The sequence below is a fragment of the Cavia porcellus genome, unplaced genomic scaffold (assembly GCF_034190915.1).
Source record: "Cavia porcellus strain 051 isolate PalLab524CR breed Dunkin Hartley unplaced genomic scaffold, mCavPor4.1 scaffold_1, whole genome shotgun sequence".
Lineage (NCBI taxonomy): Eukaryota > Metazoa > Chordata > Mammalia > Rodentia > Caviidae > Cavia > Cavia porcellus.
The window spans coordinates 54,339,772-54,363,426 of record NW_026947484.1 but is presented as its reverse complement, the minus strand read 5'-3'; positions in this window follow the sequence as shown (position 1 = coordinate 54,363,426).

Here is a 23,655-nt window from a genome sequence, read left to right as displayed (position 1 = left end):
TTTGATATAACTATATATTAGCTCTGGGAGGCCGGATTTTGTTAATTTTATTTTTCTTGGTATAAATGTCCTGTCACTTGCAAACAGATTTTGATTTCAGCCTTTCTGATCTATGTGCTTTTTATTCCCTTTTGTCTTTTCTGGACTATTTAGGATTTTCAGTCTAACATTTATTAGTGTTATGAGAGGGAACATGCTTGCCTGGTTTGTAAATTTTGTAAGAAATCACTTACTTTATCACCATCAAATTGATGTGAACTGTAGGTTTTTGTACATATTTGAGATGATTTCTCTCCAATTGTGGTTTTCTTAGAATTTTTGTTTTTCTAATGGATGGATTTTGAGTTTGGTCTAATTTTGTTTGCATTTATTGATATTTTCTTATTATTCTTCATCTTAGCTTGTGTCATGGATTGTATTAATTGATTTTTGGATACTGCAACAGCTTTATAACCCTAGAATATACTCCACTTGTTCATGGGATTTAATTATTTTTATATGTTTGTGGATTTGATTTCCTAGTATTTTATTGGGAACTTTTACATATGTGTTAGGAGAGGTATTGGTCTGCAGTTTTAATTTCTAATCATTTCTCTCTTTGGTTTAGTATTGGAATAATACTGACTTCATAAAATGAGTTAAGAAGTGTTATCTTCTCTTTCTAGAAGAAATCATTGAAAATTGCTATATTTCTTTCTTTTTTGAACATAAGAATATATTTATTGGGGAAAGAAAGCTTCTGTTCCAGAGAGAGACAGAAGGGGTCCCGAGTGAGTTGCTTGAAAATTGTTATTTCTTCCTTACATGCTTGATAGAATTCAGTGGTGAACTTAGGCTGATCTAGTGTTTTTTGTTTTTTAATGTCATTAATCATTAATTCAAGTTCTTTAATGGATTCACAGCCATTCAGCTGACATACTTCCAACAGTTCTGGTTAGGGGATGACAAGAAAACAACAACACACAGAGCACATAGTTTATAGCATTATTCTATGATCATCTCCCAGAGTCAAATATGAGAAGTGCAGGAAATCTGTCCACACACTAATGACCTAGAGAATCCAGCTGAGGGCCTGGAACCCACAGCAATGTCCTGCATGAGTCCCACTGAAGATCTAGAGCCCGTGACAATGCTGCCCATGAGTTCACCTGGAGGCCTAGAGCCTGCGACAATGACCCATGCATGCTTTTCATAGATGTGTGTTGGGGAGGCGGTGGACACTAGAAAGTCTCTGCCAGCAGGGTGAAGGATTTGGCCAGTCAGTTAAGGGTTCTTCACTGGAGCCGAGAAGCAAATGCTCAAAATAAGGACCGAACCTCCCTCGAAATGAACCACAGCCATTCTCAGTGACAAGGAGGTCCCAATTTCCTCCTATGATGAGAAAAACCGAGTTTATATCAGGAAACCAGTAGGACAAGCTTCTCCTTGAGATTAAACAGCACACATCTTCCCCTCTGGATCCAGGCAGCAAGGCTCAAAGTGAGGAACAGAGCTCCCCCAAAGTGAACCGCAGCCACTCTCTGTGACAAGTTCCTGAGTTCCTATCAGTCAGTTTGTTTAGCTTTTTTCTTCTTGTGAAGGTGGGAGTTGAAGAGGAAGACCTCACCACTCTCCCCAGACCCAAATGTGATTGTACTTACCTGTGAGCAGTGCTGGCTGCGTAGACGTGATTTCCCTAAATGGCTTCCTGCCTGAGTAGTGACTCTGTTTGAGGCTGTGCACTTGTCTTCGTGGAAGCATGCAGGTGGCGCGTTGGCCTGGTGTTGCTCCTTGCCAATGGAACAACAATGAGCCAGAGGAGGGGCTGTGAGACTGTGAGGTTGAGATATGACATAATGTCTCCATTGAGGCCTTTGTGACTCCAGAGAAAATCCTGCCCAGAATTGATCGCAAAACGAGTTACTCATCAGCCACAACCTTTATCTGACTTTTTTTACTCCTTTTGCATGAACACTTTGTTCCCTCTTTTGTAAGCCTCACTCGCCCAGCTACTTATTCGCATGCCCAGCCATAATCCCCTTGCCATTGTCCTTAGTGTAAATGTGACCAGTGATACTGAGGTTCCAGCTGCTCATGGCCTCTTGCTCCCCATGAACAACTGACCACCCCAGGTCCCTGTTGTACTGGCCATTTGTCTCTTGCTCTTTCTTCTAGCCATGGGCTGTATGTTAACACCTTGCAGAAGACGGAGGTCCACTGAGAGGGTCTCAAATTGAAAGTGATAATTTCCAAGCTTTTTGCATGTTGGAGTAAGGATCAGAAGTGCCTATATCTAGGTTTTCTGTATGGAGTATTAGTGACATACCCTGACGCAATATTTTTTTTTTAATGATCTTAATAGTAACATTCCTATTTTTATGTCCAAAAGTCAATACAAAGTTATACAGAAAATATTTTATATCGGTAGACTACTAAATTAATTTAAGTACATTTTCAAACATCTAAAATACCAACATGTTAACAGAGCTAAAGTTTGTAATTAGAAAAAGTTCTTTATTAAAAATTAAGAACACTAATATTCTGGGGGACAAAACCGAATTTCTAAGCATATCCAAGAAATTTGTCAGTCAGCTTGTCACTTATGTATACCCAGTTTACTGTTTTATTGAAGGTTATTTAAATCCACTGAGGACTTTTGGTGGACAGGTAACTCCTTTTATAAAATTTAAAGGAAAGGGAATACGCTGTGCCTCTCATTTCATCTGATTTTTTAGGAACAGTGTACTGATGCTAACAGAGAAATGTCTGAAACTGTAATTTGTGAAAATGCCATTCTATATATATGAAATTAAATAATGCAGAAATAAAGTACAGAAAGTCCACAAGACTGACACTGTGGTTAGAATCTACTTATATTTATAAGTAGAACATTTATCAATGGAAAATGTAGATAGTCTGTGCAGGATTTATAGATTTGTTGCCTTTCATGTTAAAACAATTAGTAGTCTCTTTTCATCCACAACTTACTGCTGGTAAAAAGATAAATATTAATACCTTAGCAGTTATAATAGTTGTTAATATTTATTGAAAAATCAGCAGCAGCAGTACTCTGATGGTTTACATCACAAGTGTTAAATGAGATTCTTAACATTCCACAGATGAAATGTAGACATAAGGAAGTGATGACAGCGAGGCGGGGGAGAGCAGCTCCGTGTGGACGCGTGGATATTCCACCCATTTAGGGCAGTGGTGGTCGTGAGCCAGTCTTCTCCTTGCTGCCTAACACAGAGCTCAAGTCAGAGTGGATAAAAATTGTACTGGATAAATAGGAACTTTACATTTTCAGGGGATAATGTAAGGAATTGAACTGTATAAGTAGAATGAGACCCTGTATAAATATTTTTAAAATGTGACGCTGCATATACACCTTATTAGAAGCGCCTCCAGCAATTCGAAGGAAGACAATGAGGAAAGGAAGAACAGAAATAGATCTTGAAACAGTGCTCAGTGAATGATTCAAAATGATAACAGAGACTTAAATGCAGGATTTTCTTTTTTACTTGCTTAGTTTCAGACCCTGATGACTTACATGTGACAGCTGAGAACACAGAGGCAGGTCTGGAGTAAATGAGAATCAAACTCTTGAAAGTTTTACAGTTTAAGTGGTAACGCTTTCCTGTGTAATTGTTCACAAGCGTACAAAGTTTTATCGTTTTCCTAACTCTTCCTCCAGGAGCCTGCATGCTCTTTATCTGTTCTTTTACCTGCTGTCCTTGTAAATTGGCCGCATTCAAAAGCTTTAGCTATTCTTATGTCATTGCTTGTTCTTGTGCTTAATGTCTTCTGGCATCTGACACTTTCCATTACATACAAAGGAAAGAAATGTTTCCCCAAAGAGTTTGAAAATCTACCCTAAAGGCATCATTGTATACTTTCTATACTTTCTTTTACTTTTCCTCTACCATTTTTTATTTTTCTTTTTGTGCACAGCTGCAAATGTACCCGTATGGCACTCTCTGAAAAATATAGACAATTTTCCTGTATCACTATCTAATTCAGAAAACTTATGGCTTTCAAGTTTGTCTTGTTCTGAGGGTTTTGTTTTGTTTTTTGTTTTCTTTGAAGTTCTGGGGCTTCTGAGATCATGTGGTGGAGATTCTTTTTCTGCAATTCCTGTTATTGATTCCTTTGAAGAATGCATTGTTTCTATTTATATAATGGAGATGGAAGCAAAAAAGAATAATTGGATTTGACCAAGAGATAAATGGATCATCATTTTCTCATCTAACTGATTAAATGATGCATGTATTTATAAATCATGTGAGTTTAAATGAAAACTAAATAATTGAGTCAAATTATCCTTTGTCTTATTTTTTCTATAAAATAGAAGAGAATTTATGGGAAGATTCTAGGGTTTAATATTGTGGATTGGGGGTAGAGGAGGAGTGTGCATGATGGATCCTCATGCAGGTGTTTTGGATAAAGCTGCTGCCAGCACTTTCTCAACAGAACTCTTTACCTTATTGCTGCCAGACTCACACACACACACACACACACACACACGCACACACACGAGATTAGTAGATACTTAATTTTCAGTTTAAGCCCAATGAAAACATTTTTCACAACTGGACCACTCACAGTGTGAAATATGCCCCTCATAGGTATGAAACACACTATAATTAATACAGTCATATAATGACATTTTAGTCAGTGATGTATCACACAGAGCAGCAGTTCCATGAGGTGATAAAGAGCTGGAAGATGCTGATGTGTGATGATCACAGCCACTGTTAAGTCCAAGTGCGAAGCTCCACTGACGTGTTTGTTAGATGCCGGTGTGAGCCAGCCTCCTGCCTTGCCAATCACATAACATGACAATGCACACAGCTGTGTACAGCACATCACACTTGGTAATGTAAAATGGCTGTGTTACTGGTTTCCATTCTCATTGTATTACACATTGAATGCTTTTTAGAGAGTACTTTTGCTCATTTCACAAAGCTTAATATAAAACAGGATGCATGTTACACTGATCACGGCCACGTGTACTTGTTGTTGCCATACGTGTACCTGGAGGTTGGGGAGAGTGACTGACACCCACCACTGAAGTTTATTTTCATGCATGCTGTGAGGTTCACACAGTGGAGAATCCTCTGATGAGGCATTTCTCAGATCTTACCTCCATCATGAAGCAATGTAGGATGATTTTGTACTCCAGCCTTGGAAGTCAGTAGCGTAAGGAACAGGCCAGCAAGCCAGACTGATGACTGCATTAAGGAAACCTGCAGCCACCCTCAGTGAAAAACCTGGAATAGACAGAGCTGATAATGAGTTAAACGCCTGGCTTCTAGGGGATGGAAGGAGTCTGTGACCTTAAAACCAGTGCATTTGCCTGGCCGGGGAAAACTATAGATAAGAAAACATAAGCAGCGACGGGTAGAGTGGGAGAGATGCACTTCATGTTTCCATGGAAGCATCAGGACAAAAAGGAACCCTAAACACTTCCAGACAGAGCACAGGGACCCAGTTCATAAAGAAACAGGATCCTGAAAACACATACATCTGTCTCTATTCCCTCAGCTGTCCCTTGTTACTTTGAGGGGGTCAAAGCTGTAACCGCACAGCTGGGAGGCTCTGTACACAGAGAGGGCATGAGGCAGCCCCTTCCCAGGATACCCAGCTCTAGCATGGAAGCAGAAACAAGCTTTCCTGCCCGTCACGGCATAGGCTTGATGAGGATGCATGAGTGGCCGTTCATAATTACTCAGTGAAAGTACGGCTGCAACAGAATGATCTGACCCTCTACTCTCTAAAGTGGCCGGAAGTTGTTGTTGCTTTCTTGGAACAGTGGAAAAATGCTATGCTTCGCGATGGTTTAAATGGGAAACAGGAAACAAAAATAAAATTGCTTTTATGTCTAAACTCCTTAAGTTTTGTGTGATTAATCTCATTATGTTTATGGCCTCGAGCAAGTTACTTAAATTCTCAATTCCTCATCTGTAAGATTGGTTAACTGTGGCAACTTCATAATACTGCTATGAAGATTCAACTGCTTTTAGCAAATTACAATAAACAGTAGTTAAATTACATAGCACTCTGTCTAACTCATGGCAACATTACATGCATGCTACCTGCTAGAATTTTCTTAGTTTACTGGGTCCTTTCCCTTAAGGTCTGTTTTACAGTATTTCTTGCACTTGAATCCAAACACTACATTCACAGTTTGGCAACAAACACTCATTGATTGCCCAGTTTTCACAAGTCATTATGGTAAGTAATTCTTTTCTACCTCTTCATTTCATTTAACATTCATAAAAGTTATTGGCTTTTACACCATTGTATATAATACATTTTAAGTGTTACAGATGTTAAGATTTTATCAAGTCCTGGAGCCTAGCAAGAAACAAAGTCATTATTTTAATCTTCTTTTCCAAAATATTTACAAAGAGTCATTTTTTTTCTGTATGTAAAGCCACTAGTAACCATGTTTCATGTAAGCTCTTTCTAAATACACAGTAATGAAAGACTAAAAAAGATAAAAGAAACATTGAAAAAACATGCAATTTTTTTCTGGGTAACTGTGGGATAAAATAACTTATTTAGACTGTGAACCACCATAAAAAAGACAGGAAGTTTCTGTTCTGGAATTTAATTATTTCTTAAGAAAAGGACAAGGAGACTGAGCTGGGTATAATCAACTATGATGAAATAGAAATTTAATGCTGAAGACAGTGAGCGATTAGGAAGTGAAGAGAAACAGACAGACCAACAGACAAACACAGACAAGCTCCTGTGAAGCAGGAGGTTAGCAGGAGAGACCTGTAAGCGAGAGTGAGTCTGAGAGAGGGGATATTTCTGAGAGATGGAACAGCAGCTCTCTCATGGAGGAATGCAGAGTACTGGATTCATGGTTATGGTGATTGTGTGTGTGTGTGTGTGTGTGTGTGTGTGTGTGTGTGTGTGGGTGTCTTCTGAACCTGCTTAAGCCAGGAACTCAGTATGATATCATTATAAAAACCATCACTCCTTGGAATTATTGAAATAATAGAATTGGACATGATATAATAAGGGATCCTATAAACTTTTATTAAATATAGATGGATTTTTAAAAAATCATTATGGGCTAGGGATATAGCTCAGCAGCACAAATGCTTGCCTGGCAAATGGAAGGTCATGAGTTCAATCCCCACTACCAATAAAAGAAAAACATTTTGCAAATGTGCTGCTAAATCATGTTTTAAGTATAACATTAGTGATTCACCTGACAACATTATTCCACTTGTGAAAAATAAATTTGATGTTTAAAATGCATTTATAGTTGACAATTCCACTGGCCATATATTTTCATATTTACATTTGTCTGGAAAAACTAACACTGCAAAGCATGGCTGTGAATGAAACACTCAGTAGCTTTATTCACTGTCATTTTCTTTAGGTGAGAGCTGCAGGTTAAAAACATGTAACATCTGCCAGCCAGACTTCAAGCAGGCACTGACTCAGTGCTGAGGAACTGTGTGTAACTAGGAGGGGAGATGTCTGTGCAATGCTCAACAAATTACTTAGAATGAGAGACGCAGAAGAGAGACAAAAGGCACGGGAAGAAAAGAAGATGTCCTTAGAACAGGGAAAACATGAAGCCCACGGGAAGGTCTGTGGGACTGTCAGGCATTTTCCAGTGATTTCTACCCTCAAGTGTCTTCTAGGGCCCATTTAGCAATATATAAAAACTAGTATTTTGTTTCTGTGTGTGTTTATAGTCATGCCTCCCACACACACAGAAACACACTCGCACACAAAATCTTCTTAATGTGCAAATCACAAGGCAGCAGTGTAGGTGCAGCCTGTAGCTGCCGAGTCTGTGTCTCAGTGACTTCAGGTCTGAGTCCAGTGAAGGAAAAGGGCATCTGACTAGATCCAACCCCGATGGCCACCATCCTGTGCTTCCTGCTCAGGCTTCACTGAGGAGCAAAGTTCTGAGCACAGAATTAAGGATGCACATGCTGACAAAGGGCAGAGGCCCTGGGACCTGGGATCTGTGCATTGCTGAACTACAGAGGATGGGAAAGTAGGAGCTGCCTCTTTTTTTTTTTTTAAATTTATTTTTTATTTATGTTTTCATTTAAAAATTAAATAAAAGAGGATATTACAAAATAGGTCAGAACAGAACAATTTAAGCAACATAGTGTTCCACCACAAGACAACTTGACATAAAAGGAGCTACCATAGTGTCTCTTTTCTTGAAATGTTTGAGTGTACCTTCATACGCTGTAGTATCAAACATAACAAGACAGTATAAAACCATTCAAGAGAATGAAAGTATTACAGGGTATTCAGAATCAACTAACAGAAAAAGAACAGTAGTTACTATATTTTCTCCTTGTCCATAAAAATTTTGGTTTATACTATCACAAATAATAAAATCCAATAAGATACAACATGATAAAACTGATGGAGACAGAAGAACAAAAGCTTGGTAGGAATTCAAAACAAGATGATATTAAATCAGCACTAGCTATTATAATGTCTTGTTTTCTTCAAAATAGCTGTTCATACCATCACCGACAATAAAATCAAACAACCCTGAATAAAACCATTTCAACTAATGAATGAGAACATTATAATGCTTCAAAGCAATATAATGGGGAATCATGATTACCACATACTTTTATGTATTCTTACCATTTCTTATACTGGGTAAACTATTCAGTATTTATACATGTGAATTTGATTTATTTCACTTATGAGTATGGTCTCAAGCTCTTTCCATTTATTTATAAATATCTCAATGTGATCATTCTTTATAGCTGAGTAGTACTTCATTGTATAAAAATATCACTTTATTATCCATTCCTCAGTTGGTGGACACTTAGGTTGTTTTCAAGATCTGGTCATTACAAATTGTGCTGCTATAAACATGGGTGCACAAATATCACTGTGATATGATGTTTTCAGTTCTTCTGGGAATATGTCCAGAAGTGGAATAGCTGGGTTGAATGGGACTTTCAATCCCAGCTTTTTGAGAAATCTCCAGACTGACCTCAACAGTGGTTGCACCAGTGTACACTCCCACCAACAGTGCAGGAGACTTTCTTTTTCCTCACAGCCTCTCCAGCATTTGTTGTTGGTAGTTTTCTTAATCCATTCTTTCAGGAGTGAGATGGAATCTCAGTGTGGTTTTAATTTGCATTTTTCTAATGACTAATAGCGATGAACAGTTTTTCATGTATTTACTTGCCATTTGTATTTCTTCATCTGAGAACTGTATATTCATCTCAGATGCCCATTTTTGAATTGGATCTTTGAATTTTGGGGGTCTGATTTATTTTTAATTCTTTATGTTTTAGACAGAAGTCCTTTGTGTGAGGGACAGTTCACTAAGATTTTTTCCCAGTTTGTGGATTTTCTTTTCACCATGTTAGAGATTTGTTTTGACATGGAGAAACTTGTTAATAAAATGTGATCCCAGTTATTGATTCTGGGAAGTATTTCCTGTGCAGTTTGAACGGGAAGCAGGCTCTGTCACTTACAGGCTGTAGGCCCCAGGAGAGCAGCAGTCCAACCTAGGTGCAGAGCAGTCTCTCTGGAATTTTGTTAAAAAATACAAATGTTAAATCAGTGGTTTGTGAGGGCTTCTGAAATTCTGCATTTCTCAGAAGCTTCCAGAATACCCTCAAGGCAAGGTCAGGGGACAAGCCACTTTTGATTACCAAGGTTCACTTCCTGTTCTCTGAGGAAGCTTTCAGGCCTCCTTTTTGGGCTGCTGTAAAGAGGTGAACCTGAAAATTGAATGAAAGCACCATTGTCTCTGGAGGATGGATCAGCACACTCCTCGGGCGAACCAGGAATCTCTCAGACATCTTTTCACATCCCTAGTACGGTGTTCCTCGGGATACGTTAGTAAAACACATCTGAAGTTTTCCCTGAAGGAGGAAAAGCATTTACACTGAAGGTAAAAATTCCCATAAAATATCCTAGAAATGATGATTAAGATGTTGCAAATTGTCTTCCAGCCTTAGAGAGTTCATCATTGATACTGGCCCTCATACCTCACTCAGGCCCTGACCCTGGGATGTCATCATGGGGCTTCAGGCAGCCAGCTGTCACAGTGACAGGTGCCTTGTGAGGCCTGGGTAATGACTCACCTTGTATCACCGCAAATCTGCATTTCAAAGAAAGCCAAACGCAGCTATTGTCAGCCTGTCAGGACCCATTCAGTGGCAGCCTAACTGTTTTCATGGTTTTCTCCACTGATCTGAGCAATGACACATGGGGGATGGCTTCTCTATAGTGAAACCACTGCCACTTCTGATTGAGGTCCCTGTTTCCCTCCTAAATCTTTCCCAAAACACAATGTACAATGTCAGTGTCACCACGGAAGTCATGGCTCCCCTGGACCTCACATCTCTGAGCAGTGGCTCCCAGGAGGAAGGAGGAGAAGTCCGTTCCGGAGGTGTTGAATCCCAGTGCTTTAAGTGCCTGATTGTTTATTTAACTCTACTCAAGGTGTTTCCAGCCTCACCATTTTAAAGTAAATCTTTAAGTGCTACATTAATAATCATGAAGGTGTGTTTCCCTTGAGAAATTGGCAGATATGCATCTTGTCATAAGTCTTAATTCAGTGGCTCCCCTTTAATATTAATGCCGCTAAATTTGTTTGTCAAGTGTCGCTTTAGCATGCATTTTTAAAAGCTAAAGAAAGACTATTAATAATATAATTCACATATGAATTAATGTTTAACACTGTCTCCTATCTGCTCCCAATGTAATGTATTAATACAGACACATCATTATGCTAAAGGAAGTGCCTCATGGTGTTAGGAAATGTTGTGGACCCTGAGGAGCAATGTCTGGTTAATTATGGAATCTCTTTCTATTAGATTCCATATTACCGGCTCATTCTCTGATAGATTTCCTGATGGATGATCTCGGCAACAGTCTCCTTAAGCACGTGTGAAGGTCTCAGAGGTTATTAGTAGTAATTGTTTTGCACAACTGGGGGATTTTGTTTAGTGGGGATGGAAACAAGCAATGTCATTATTAGTTGATTGGTGTGAACCATGTCTGATAATACGTAGCACTGACTATGATGCCAACTCATGGCAGCTCATTATTGTGATTGCTATTTGATTTGCAGTATTATCAACCACAAAGAGAGCGACGTGGACCACGGAAGAAAAGCAATAACTAGAAGACATTGTTTGTGAGCACATACCAACAGGAGCTGTGAGGCTTTCATTGTTCAGGAAAATGAACCTGCATTAACAATTGAGACTCAGGAGTTGGAGGTAGAGGTAAGAATTCTATAAAATAATGCACAGATTTGCCATCATTCATCCTGCCTTCACGGTGTTCTCACACGGTCAGATTCTGTTTTGTCAAATTAAATGTAAGACAGACAAGTCACTGTGGTAGTGTTGCCGTACGTGTCAAAGGATAACTCTGATAGCAAAACAGAACGGGAATGCATGAGGAAGGAAACACTTCCTCATGAGGAAGTAGAGGAATAGCTGTTAGGGGAATTTAGGAAATGAAGACTAGAGCTTTTAGAAAGACCGAGGCATCACAGACCACTAGGCTTAGGGGCAGCTCTTTAGTTAAGACTTCAGAGCTGCATCAGCAGGATCCAGGCAGTTTCCTTCTCATAGGCCACATTGCTTTGTCACCATGAATTCTGTTCAATAATAATAATGTAAAAACTCCTTTCTGTGTAAAAAAGAAAAAGTAATTGTTGTTCACCTTGGGTGGCAAAGTCTCTTTGGCTTCTAGCTTTTATTATTTGTTGTTGTTTGGTTTGGTTCGGTTTTTCAAACTGTGTTATTCCCTGAGAGAAGTTTACCACCACTTTACCCAGCTTTGCTGCTTAAACAGACTGTGGGGATGGGAAAAGATTTAAAATATCAACAGCCTCATAGGTCAACAAAACTAACGTAGTCAACAGCGTACCATTTACGAACTGCAGCTGGGTGGATTGGTACTGCTAAAAATGCCAAAGCTGGAAAAGAGGAAAAACCTTCAGTGCTTTGCAGTCCAGCAGTTTAGCCAGGTGTGGTAGTCAGGGCGCCACATTTTCAATCAATCAATCAATCAATCAATCAATCAATCCACCTCAGAGAAGGGAAGCTGCCCCAATATTCCCACAGCTGAACATCCTCCTGATTTGCTGCGAGTCTGTGGAGGTAAACCTGGAAGCGAGGAGCCCTCTCTTTATTAGGACATCAGTATTACTTCTTCCTTAACACATTCTCACCATGCAAAAATTACAAACTGACTGGAACCCTAAGATCTACTATTCCATTAGATACAGAGATTCTCAGGTTATTTTTTGAGTGATTCCTGTCTTGCATCTGCTCGTGCTTTCCCACATCCTGAGGAATGTTGGGCTGAGTTCTGCAAGTGGTTCCACAGAGCTCTGCTGGTTCCACCTCTAAGGTGTCAAACCACAGGCCTATTCTGCATCTGGATTGGGTCCCAGATTTGCAGTGACAGTGCCAGGTTGTGCTGGTATGTGTGCTGTATTTGCGCACAAGATGGTAAGGCATGTAAGGAGCTTAACCAGGTCCCTGGTGTACTGAAAATGCTCTGTAAATGTGAGCAGTAATTATGTGTAGTATAATTATGATCAATATCACTAGTTATAATGATTTTTATCAGAGCTCTAAAGCACTAATCTATTTTTAATGGTCTCTTTGGTGAACACTTTAAAGGATCAGTAGAAAATCAGATACAGAACTGATTCTTGCCAAAGCGATCTGCAATGAATTCTTGACCTTAATGTGCACAAGGATTAAGTTCAGTGAGCGAGGAGAGAAGCTTAGACCTTGGCCTTCCAGAAAGTATTAACTCATGTGTATGTTCTCAGGAATATGAAGATGCATTGTGAAGACAATTGGAAGATAACTTCCTAAAATAACTTCCAATAGGTTGCATAAATTGACAAAAAAGTTATAGAGTGACATAGCCATGCAAAGCAATGAGGTAAAATACATACATGAAAAGCAGAGACACCAGAGTAACATGCCAACTCTAGAAGGTGTTTTACAGTTGTGACATTTGAGATTAATGGTTTTCCAAGGAGGCACAGGAGAGTCCTCTGTGTCACGATGTGTTTGCTGGTTAGAATTCTCAAGGTGATCTTTAATTTGCAGTCAGAGGCCTCTAACTTCCCAGGCATTTCGAAGAATACAGAATTAGCAAGTCTTTTTCCCTTGCAGTCTAAATCTGGGAGACTTTTGGTTTATGCTCTGCCTGTTCTTATGAACCTGTTTATAGCATGTTTGTGCCTGTAATGTGTTTGGCCTGCTAGTGTTCACTGAACAGTACACAGCAAGCATTTCTCTGAATTTGAGTTTTTCAGGACTTGCTATTTCAGACAGATGCTTTAAGATGGCACAAGTGCTATGAAGCCATGGTTACCCTGAGTCTCAAGGCCTGAGGAAGGAACAGTAATCACTAGTGTGGAAACCAAGGTGATCTTGGTCACATGGATAGCACTGTCGTCTAGTAGGCTGGCTGTCATCAGGCACAACGACCACAAAGTGTAAGTATCAGTGCAAGAAGGAAGACTTGACTTATACTCCTGCAGAAACAGTTCCTGAAAACAAACTGACACCCAGTTTTATTTGTGAAAAATTTGGATTTCATGTTCTGATCATATCTATGTAAGGAAGATTCATTCTACTTTATTTCTGAAGTGTGTGAAACCACTCTTTAGTTTTGCCGACAGGACAGAGGCCACTGCTTGGTATCAGTAGCCATTTAATCCACTATAAATTGTGTTTCTGGAACTAGAGGTTATATTTCCTTCTTAACCATGAACAAGTGATGTTTAGGTAATGTAGTGAAGGAAAGAAGATGAACACATACGGGGCAGATACGTTTCCCGTAAATGCATGAATCATGTAGTCCATTCATTCCAGTTTTTCTCAGAAGCAGAATTCTGTAATTGTAATAATAAGGATACAAAATAACAATTTTCTATCTCATAGATAACTATTAAAATTGATTGTGCCTAGGAAAAATAAGATATCAAAGAAAACCCTAGTGAAAAGGCAAAAAGAAACAAAAATTTTAAAACAATAATTATTTATAGTCAGGCTTTGATATCCATGGATTCAACCAACTCTGAGTCAAAAATATTCAGAAAAAATTGCATCCATGCATTACAAGTGCAGACTTTTCTTCTTGTTCCTATACAGACTATAACATTCAGTTACTTATGCAGCATTTTCATTCTGTTCAGTGGTATAAGCCATCTATGGATGATCTAAAGTATAGGAGAGGGACTTTGCATAAGGTAGAGAGGTACCTCGACTCATGAACTGTTTTGTTTGCAAATAATTTGGTTTGCAAACTGAAGCATTTTACCAATTTTTTTTTTTGCTTGCAAATTCTGCCATGTGTGACAAACATAGCCGTGGCCATTTTTCTCACACAAACACAAATGTGGTCCTCTTTATCAAAATCATGGAACAAATCCTGAGCCAAGCTACCACTATGCAGGAATGACATGCTTTTCATATCAGGAACTTGAGCACCTGAAGATTTCAGTGTCTGCAAGGAGCTCTGAACCCGTTTCTTCATGGACAGTGGTGACAAATGCATTGTCTGAGGTCCAAACACTGGTACCATGACAGTGACCCTTGGTTACCCTTCCATCTGCCTTCTCACATTTAGAATTCTCACATTTCTCTTCTTAGGATCATGTTAGAGTCACTTTCCTTAACTGCCTTTTCCAACATCTTCATCTCTTTCCTGGTTCCCTGTACTCGCTGTATCCATAAACTCACTTCTTCATTAAAAAGGGTAATTTCTTTCCCTTCCTCTCCTTTTTAGAACCTCTCTTTATTTCATCTTGTATAATGTTCTCATGCTGACTTTTGAGGTTAATTTCTCACTCTCTCTCAGACAGACTAACTCTGCCATCTATATCTTTGGCTTTCTTCTGACCCATCCATTACAGGACTGTCCTTCAGCACTTATTCCAGCCATTATGTAGACAGTGTGTGCCCTCAGTTGATGGTTCAGCACAACCAGTAAGCAGGTGCATCTTCAGAATCCTAGTAACCATCACAGATCACATTACCAGACAATCTCACACACCCCATGGAGTTCGCCCAACCGAGTCCCCACACACCTCCTGCTGTCTCCGCTGTGCCTGACTTCTAACTGTCCACCACGTTGCCCTGGGATTGTCATTCTTTTCCGTGTGTGTGCATGAGAACTCACCTGTCTTGTACATCACCAACTACACAGAAAAAGAATGCTGATGGACCCCCACCCCCGCCACCTATGCTGTGCTGGGAAATTGGTCACCATGGCTGTTCAAAGACCAAGTCCCCAGTGAGTTTGACAAAGTCACTAAGACAGACTCGCTCCTGGAAACCACAGACTCCCATGATTCACAGCTTGGTCATCTTAAACACATCCTCATGATCTTGAGTCTGATGAGACATCAGATGTGAGTCTGAGAATGTCACCTCTCCTTCCAAACTTCCTTTCTTCTCTTGGGCAAGGCTTTCACCAATGTCTCTGTGCTTGACTTCTTGATTCTTCCCATTATCCTCCCTGGGCATCTCGCAGAGTGCTGGTAAGTGTAATCCTGTCTGCTCCTCTACTGTTTGAAAAGCTGGACAAAAGCCCTCAGTAATCCTGATCTTCACTTTCTGCCTTTCCAGAACAAAGCATCTTTTAAGATCTCCAGCAATGTCATGATCCAAATACACCCTCAACCTTTGACCATTATATTATATTTCTATTTTAAGCATGTGTCTATTTTAAAATATTCTCTTCTTTTGGTTTATATAAATTTACCCTCTATTTCTCTGATGATATTTTTTCCTCAGTTCTATTTTTGAATCGTCTCATCCTTTAAGCTAAGTCCAATATTCTGTCTTCATTTATTATTTTTTCCTGCCATTACTTACTCTCTCACATCTTGGTGCATTCCATGTCTACAGTTTTACAATAATTTCCTGCAAGAACTGTTCTTATTCTTTGCCATATTCCTGAATTTTATTTTTATTCTTTTGAATTTCAACATTCACATGAAGCATCCCCAAACTAAATTGGACTTTGATTAACACAGTTTCTGCATCAGCTTTTACTCCTGATTTCTGATAGAGCACCTCAAGTTTAGTTTTAAATAATAGGAAATGTAATGAATATTTTGATTTTTTGATCACTATCTTTGAAGGTCCTTCCTGTATTTGGATAAATTGTATGCATTATGAGTTGTGTTTTACACAGAGAATTTAAATAGCTCTCATCCTTATAAATCCTTCTTATAGGATGTATAAGAAGTCATGTGATCTAGGAGGAACCAATCACAGATACTTCTATGGGCTACAGAATCAAAGGTGACTGAAAAGCACAGCCATGAAGACAGGAAATAACATAATCATCTTGTTTTGGACTTTGTTTCTGCACAGAATATGCAGTACCCTATGAACACACCCGGCCTTGCCTCCCTGGATTGCTCGGCTCACTCCTCAGTTCCATTCTCTCAAGCAATCTGACCGTTGAACAACGTGCCATCACTCCAGGGTCTTGGTAATCTACACTAGAAAGTGTTTTTTGGCACATTTCTCCACCAGCCCTGTGTTTCTCTCCACTGAAACTTTGCTTCCAATAATCCCTAATCAGTTTTGTTGCTAATCAAATGACAACTTTTCAAGTTATAGAAATTTTATGTATAATTAGATTTTGTTGAGTATTTGTTAGTGAGATGTCTTTGGCCTCTGACTTCACACACTTGTGTTTCCTCCATAGGTCCATCTTCTTAACCAATCCTTTATTTATTGATTTCCTGAACAGTTCTTTTTCATCCCCCTTTTTATCACAGGGGAATCATTTCATATTCCTAATTTCAGAAATGGTATTACTGATCAAGTTTCCTTTTTAGCTCCTGCCCTTAAACCTGTTGCAGCTCCATATCCTTTCTGGACCCTAGCATTGTGACCAGCAACTTTAATTATTATTATTGTCCTCTCCAACCTTACATTCTTTTTTCTACCTCATTGAAACATTTCATCGACTACCAAAAGAGTAGCATTAAAATTTCCTCCTGCTTCAACATGTGCATTTCAGAATTCACCCAGTTTCAGGTTCCTCTATTCCGTTCATCTTGGCATTCCTGTGGTTGTGTCCACACCATTTTGGGGCCTGAGTTTCTTCAGTACTCTCCTAACTGGTATTGCCGTTCTTCTCCATGATATTCCTTGCTACCTTTAGCTAGCATGGTGTTTTTCTAAAGTGTGGATTTGATCTTGGATCTTTTCTGTCTATAACTGCTCTGGTTCCCACTGACTTCCGACAAATTCTGATCCTGGCCCTAAAATCAGTTAGCTCGCAGCCTCCCCACACCTGCAGAGCAGGTCCTCTGGACACCTGGAATAACATCTGCACTTTGAGCTTGTCCTGTCCCCTCTCATCCCTGAATTAACGCCTTCTCTGCCAACTTTCTCCACATTGTAAACGTACATCTCTCCTTGCTGAGTCAGTACTGCCCCTGGTTCTCTAGCATAAATTATAAGTTATGTGGTGCTTCTGTTTCTCCTGGGATTTGTTCCTTAGAGACCTTAGAATAGAGCACCATGTTTCTTTTTCATTTCTAGTGGACCCCTCCTAGCTGCACAGTATATGTATTTGGCGTTAAAGGATCTACCTTGCTCCCTTATTCCAAGATATATTATAGCAATCCAGGTTGTGGAATGAACGGACTTGGGAATGAATGTGTATTATTTCTAACCTACAAATGATTTTCTACCTCTTCTTTTTAATTTTTTCTAGCAATTTTGGCATTCACTTTGTTGTTTGCTATACTTTGAATCACTGTTTGAAAACTGAACCTACTATCACTAATAACATCTTTGCAAAGTAAGTCATAGCTCAGAAGAACACAATGCCGTGAAGCTATTGCATGAATTACTGCAGTCAGATTCTTTCACAATCTATATCAAAATTAATGAAACTCCAGAGGGAACAGAAAAGGTCAAACACTGATCACAACAGCTGCTGCTGGTCCCCTAGCATTTGAATTTCTAGGCTAATACCACCTTCTTGCTATTAGCATGCCTGAGGAGACGTGAAAAGGAAGCCTCTCAATCATGTTTGTGAAGTCAGACACAATGCAATCGTTTTAGATGACACTACACAGCTGAACAGAAGCAGGACACTTCTTCAGTGTTTCTTTCCTTGTACAATGTGTATTTGTTCAGGAACATAACGCCTGGAATCTGAAGTATCAGTTTCTATGAATGGAAGAGACGGAGTAGCAGACCTGATGAGGGCTGACCTGATGCGCACTTTAGACAGCTGGTTAGGTGCACAGAAAGAAACTGATTCTACAAATGCAGTCTATCCTGAAGGTGGCTGTGGGCCCTAAGGGATTGTAAGGGAACACTGAGGTTTTGTTTAAGATAATGAGCCTATTATTAAGAGCCCAAATCTGTGAAATGTGTATAGCAGCAGAGTAGTTGAACTGTGTTTTAGAAAGTCAGAAGGAAATTGGCTATGAAGAACCGGAAGTTACTCTTCTTTGGTTATTACCCATGTTTATTCCAAATGCTAAACAGAGATCGTCAAACAAATGACTGCTCTTGCTACACACTGATGGTTTAAACACCACGTAACAGGTGCTCCAATAGGGAACCCTCGGAAACAATTGGAAATGATGTGCATTTGGCAATCAAATATTATTATGATTTGAGAGAAGCAAGGATTCAGAATTCCAGATGAAAAGAAAAAGGAGCTACAGTTAAGTAAGATCTCTATAGCATGCTAGGCCACAATCCGTAGCATTTATTTTGTGTATATATTTCCACGAGACTATAGACGTCTTAGAAGCAAATAATGGAACTCATTTTAAATTATACATATATGTATGCACATATATATATATATATATATATATATATATATATATATTGTCGGTGTCACTCCCGGCCGGCAGGAAGGACACACAACAAAGTCTGGCAGTGGACAACCTTTTCTTTTATTTTCCTTCTCTGTACAGCCTGCCCCGGGAATCCTCCCAGCCGAAGCCGCTGTTGGTCCGCTCCCCGCGGCTCCTTGCGTGCTTCTCCCTACAGTCTGTCCCGAAGCCTCTACCGGTCCGCTCTCCGCGGCTCCTTGCGTGCTTCTTCCTACAGTCTGTCCCGAAGCCTCTACCGGTCCGCTCTCCGCGGCTCCTTGCGTGCTTCTTCCTACAGTCTGTCCCGAAGCCTCTACCGGTCCGCTCTCCGCAGCTCCTTGCGTGCTTCTTCTGCTTCCCTTTTTTCGTGGCGGGAGAGGCACTCACTTTTATAGGGTTACAGTGGCCAATCAGTTCAAAGCGCGCGATGCGGGCTGATTGGCTAACATCAGTTGTTGCTAGGCAGACTATCTTACAGGGCGGGTTGTGAAGCAGGAGATCTTACAGGGCGGGTTGTTTACCAAGCAGGAAGCAGGAGATCTTACAGGGCGGGTTGTTTACCAAGCAAGAAGCAGGAGATCTTACAGGGCGGGTTGTTTACCAAGCAGGAAGCAGGAGATCTTACAGGGCGGGTTGTTTACCAAGCAGGAGATAAGCGCCATCTTAGCACACTCGATGGGAGGGGTAATCTAGCTCAGGCTTTGCTCTTTCCTACAGGCCTCATGTCCGCCAAGTAAGGCGACCAGGCTCGGGGCTGCGGCTCCCAACATCTCCCCCTTTTTTATTTTTTATGAATGTGCGCATCGTAGCCCTTCCTGGACTGGGTGCAGAGGCTTATGCCCTATGCGTAGGCCCACCGTAGGTCCTTGGCTTAGACCCTGGTCGGCCGTCCCATGGTCTGCCAAGGCCCTGAGGCCCTCGTCCTTTTTCTAGGGCCAGGCACAAACTGGACGGAACCTGGATGCACTCAAGCTTGCACTCATTTCCTCTCTGTAAAGAAATCCCCTCGGAGAGAAATTTAGACCTGGGCAGCATCTAACAGTCCAGCGGCTTACGTGCAGGATGGGGTAGGGCCTGGCTTAGGTTGAGTCGCACCGGGGGAGTATGCTCTTACCCATCATTGACTCTCCTACCCAGCTATGTCATAATTTTTTAGAGGAGGAGTGTGGGAAGCTCACCGCCCCTAGACTTGGTCGTAGGCTAGGCGAGCGAGCCATGCATATGCCTGAGGATCTTTTTGTCCATTTTGGGCTACCGCTATTTCTATTCATCTTGTTGGTTGGTCTGTGATGGATCTCCGGTAGGGCAGGTCTGATCTTCAATCGAGGGCTTTGTTGCCCGTGTCAGTCTCTCCGGTACCCACAGTGGTTCTCGTCCCGGTTCCTGTGGGAAAACACAAACCGCGCCTCGGTTCCAGCTAACCACCGGATCCGGGCCCATCCATTGTCCTGTTAGGACATCTTTCCATTTAACCCACCCTTTATGGTTGGAGGAAGGGTTGCAGTGCTCCATAGCTGGGGAGCAATTATCATTATTTAAATTTAAAAAATTGTGTGTGAATAGTGCCATGGATAATCGTGCCTTTGGGGCCAGGCCTTGGCCTACTCCCCCTTTTTGTTTTTGTAAAATTTCTTTGAGGCTTCTATGAGCCCTCTCAATGATTCCTTGACCTTGGGGATTTTATGGGATACCATGTTTTAATTGAACCTCCATCATTTTGCAGAGCTCATTGAAGGCTTTGCCTATATAGGCTGGTCCATTATCAGTTTTTAATATTTTTGGTTTGCCCCATGCGGCCCAAGCCGCGAGGCAATGATTGATAGTACCTACAAGAGTTTGGACCATAATTTTAACATTGCCTGTATAATCTGAGTCTATGACCCCAGGGATCACCGTAAGACCCCGGAGGGCTGTAGAGGACCTTCCAATCTCGGCCACAAATACGATTTCCCTGAGCGTCATAAACTGACCTGCAATCCTCTGCCTTATGTGGACCCTTTCTGCATCGCCCACAGACGTTATACGATCCTTCATTTTTAAGGCGAGGCTTGGCGTCTGCACTATTTGGGCAGTTGCGTTTAATGTGTCCTGGGTCCCCGCAGCTGAAGCACCCCTTGGCTTTATGTTCCTCTCTAGGCCCGCGAGGTCCCCTTTGTTGCACTGCCGCAGCCAGAAGAGCTGCAACTCCCGAATTAGAAAGCGGCCCCCCTATTTCTCTGCATATTCTGATCCAGGCGTTAAGATCCTTATTCTTATGTGGGGCTATTGCTGCCTTACATTCCTTTGTGCATTGTTCGAAAATCAACTGCCTAACCAGCGGTTGAGCCACTTCCCTATCGGAAAAGATCTTATCGGCGGCATCTTGCATCCGAGCCACAAAATCAACGAATGGCTCTGTTGTGCCCTGGACTATTTTAGAAAGGCACAAGGATGCCGTTCCGGCACCACTCACCTGCTTCCAGGCGCGAAGCCCAATGGTATTGATCTGCTCATAAACTGCACCAGGGAACTGAGTCTGATTATCAGCGTGTTGGCCTTCCCCCATAAGCATGTCTCTATTCCACCCCCGGTTCCCTCGGTTAGCGTTTCTTTCCGCCTGTTCGGCAGCGAACTCGGCGTACCAGGCTCGCCAATCCAGGTAACTACCCGAGGGCAGACACGCCTTTGCCAGCTGAGTCCAGTCCGCGGGGGTGAGGGGCCCAGAAGACAGGTTCTCCAGCATGGCAATGGTGTAAGGCGCAGTCGGCCCAAAGGTTGTAACTGCGTTTTTAAGTTCTCTAATCTGCTTTATTTCAAAGGGTTCCCACACATTACGTCCCTGACCCATGGCCATCTGTACAGGATATATCCCATAGGGGCCGCTATCTATCCCTGGGAACGGGTGGTCTTCATTAGACACACGACCCCCATGCCACAGCTGTCTGTGGAAATAACGTTCCGCCGGTGGCGGAGCATCGTAAGATGGCGGCCGTGGCTGAACAGAAAATGGCGGCCTGTGCATTATTTCCTGTACTGACGGAAGAGGGGGGAGTTCCCATGCGGCGGCATCGCGGCGAGGGACCGCTTCCGGGAACGAGTTCCAGGGCGGAGCAGAAGGTTCTGTCTCCCTCCCCTGCCAGGGGGCGCTCAGAAGCTCTCTGCTTTTTCGTAAGCCTAGCTGAGTGGAGCGCAATTCGCGGCGCAACGCAGCGAAAGAGCCTTGCATCTCCCCATCAAGCGACTTAGGCCCCTGACAGCTGGTCTCTTTGGCCTCCTCACCATTCAACCTTCCCTCGTCCTCGGAGTCAGACGACTCCGAGGCTTGAGCCCCGTCCTCCTCCTTAGCATCTTTGTTCCCCTTGACGGACCCCTCTCGGGAGCTCCCTGACTGGGCCTGCTCAAATACCCTGCGTACTTTTGTAAGCTCTTGAGAGCTTTCCCCGCAACCACCCTCACTCTTAGTGCCGCTACCTAGCATGTTTCCCATTTTTTAATATGTTACTCACCGCGTGAGGCCCAAGGAATCCGCCACTTACGCGTGAGCCTGAGAGGAGTCTACAAACCCTGTAGGTGCGCGCCACCCAGGGCCCAGGTTTATCCTCTACTCACCTGTCTTGCAGCTCTGCGTTGGAGCGTTGTCCACTGCCACGTCTTGGGGGTGATCAGTTCCCCGTACGGGCCACCAGATGTTGGTGTCACTCCCGGCCGGCAGGAAGGACACACAACAAAGTCTGGCAGTGGACAACCTTTTCTTTTATTTTCCTTCTCCGTACAGCCTGCCCCGGGAATCCTCCCGGCCGAAGCCTCTGTTGGTCCGCTCCCCGCGGCTCCTTGCGTGCTTCTCCCTACAGTCTGTCCCGAAGCCTCTACCGGTCCGCTCTCCACGGCTCCTTGCGTGCTTCTTCCTACAGTCTGTCCCGAAGCCTCTACCGGTCCGCTCTCCGAGGCTCCTTGCGTGCTTCTTCTGCTTCCCTTTTTTCGTGGCGGGAGAGGCACTCACTTTTATAGGGTTACAGTGGCCAATCAGTTCAAAGCGTGCGATGCGGGCTGATTGGCTAACATCAGTTGTTGCTAGGCAGACTATCTTACAGGGCGGGTTGTGAAGCAGGAGATCTTACAGGGCGGGTTGTTTACCAAGCAGGAAGCAGGAGATCTTACAGGGCGGGTTGTTTACCAAGCAAGAAGCAGGAGATCTTACAGGGCGGGTTGTTTACCAAGCAGGAAGCAGGAGATCTTACAGGGCGGGTTGTTTACCAAGCAGGAGATAAGCGCCATCTTAGCACACTCGATGGGAGGGGTAATCTAGCTCAGGCTTTGCTCTTTCCTACAGGCCTCATGTCCGCCAAGTAAGGCGACCGGGCTCGGGGCTGCGGCTCCCAACAATATATATATGATTTGTTTGTTTTGGTAGCAGTGGAAATCAAATGCAGGGTCAGGATTACTCTCCCTGTGAATACTCTCTTCCTGAGCTCCAACCTCAACCCTCTATTTGCCTTGATTCCTATTTATTCAAGGACTGAGAAGTCAATTGATAAACCCTTATTTTATTACTGTGTTAACATAACAGTAAGGAGAGATGTGTTCTTAATTTTAGAGCAGAGGAAACAGGGACATCTTGGGCCTATTCCTTAAACCCTGTGCTTCCCCTTTCCAAAGAAGCATCCTTATTATCATCTCACAGATGACACAGGAGTGGCTGCATACAAAGATAAACAGGAGCAGACTTTTCAAGTTTTAAATAGTTGCATGGGACCTGGCCTGTACTTTTGATTTCATGCAGGAGGAGCCCTCGTATCCTCTTTAATTTGTTCAATGACTGGGTA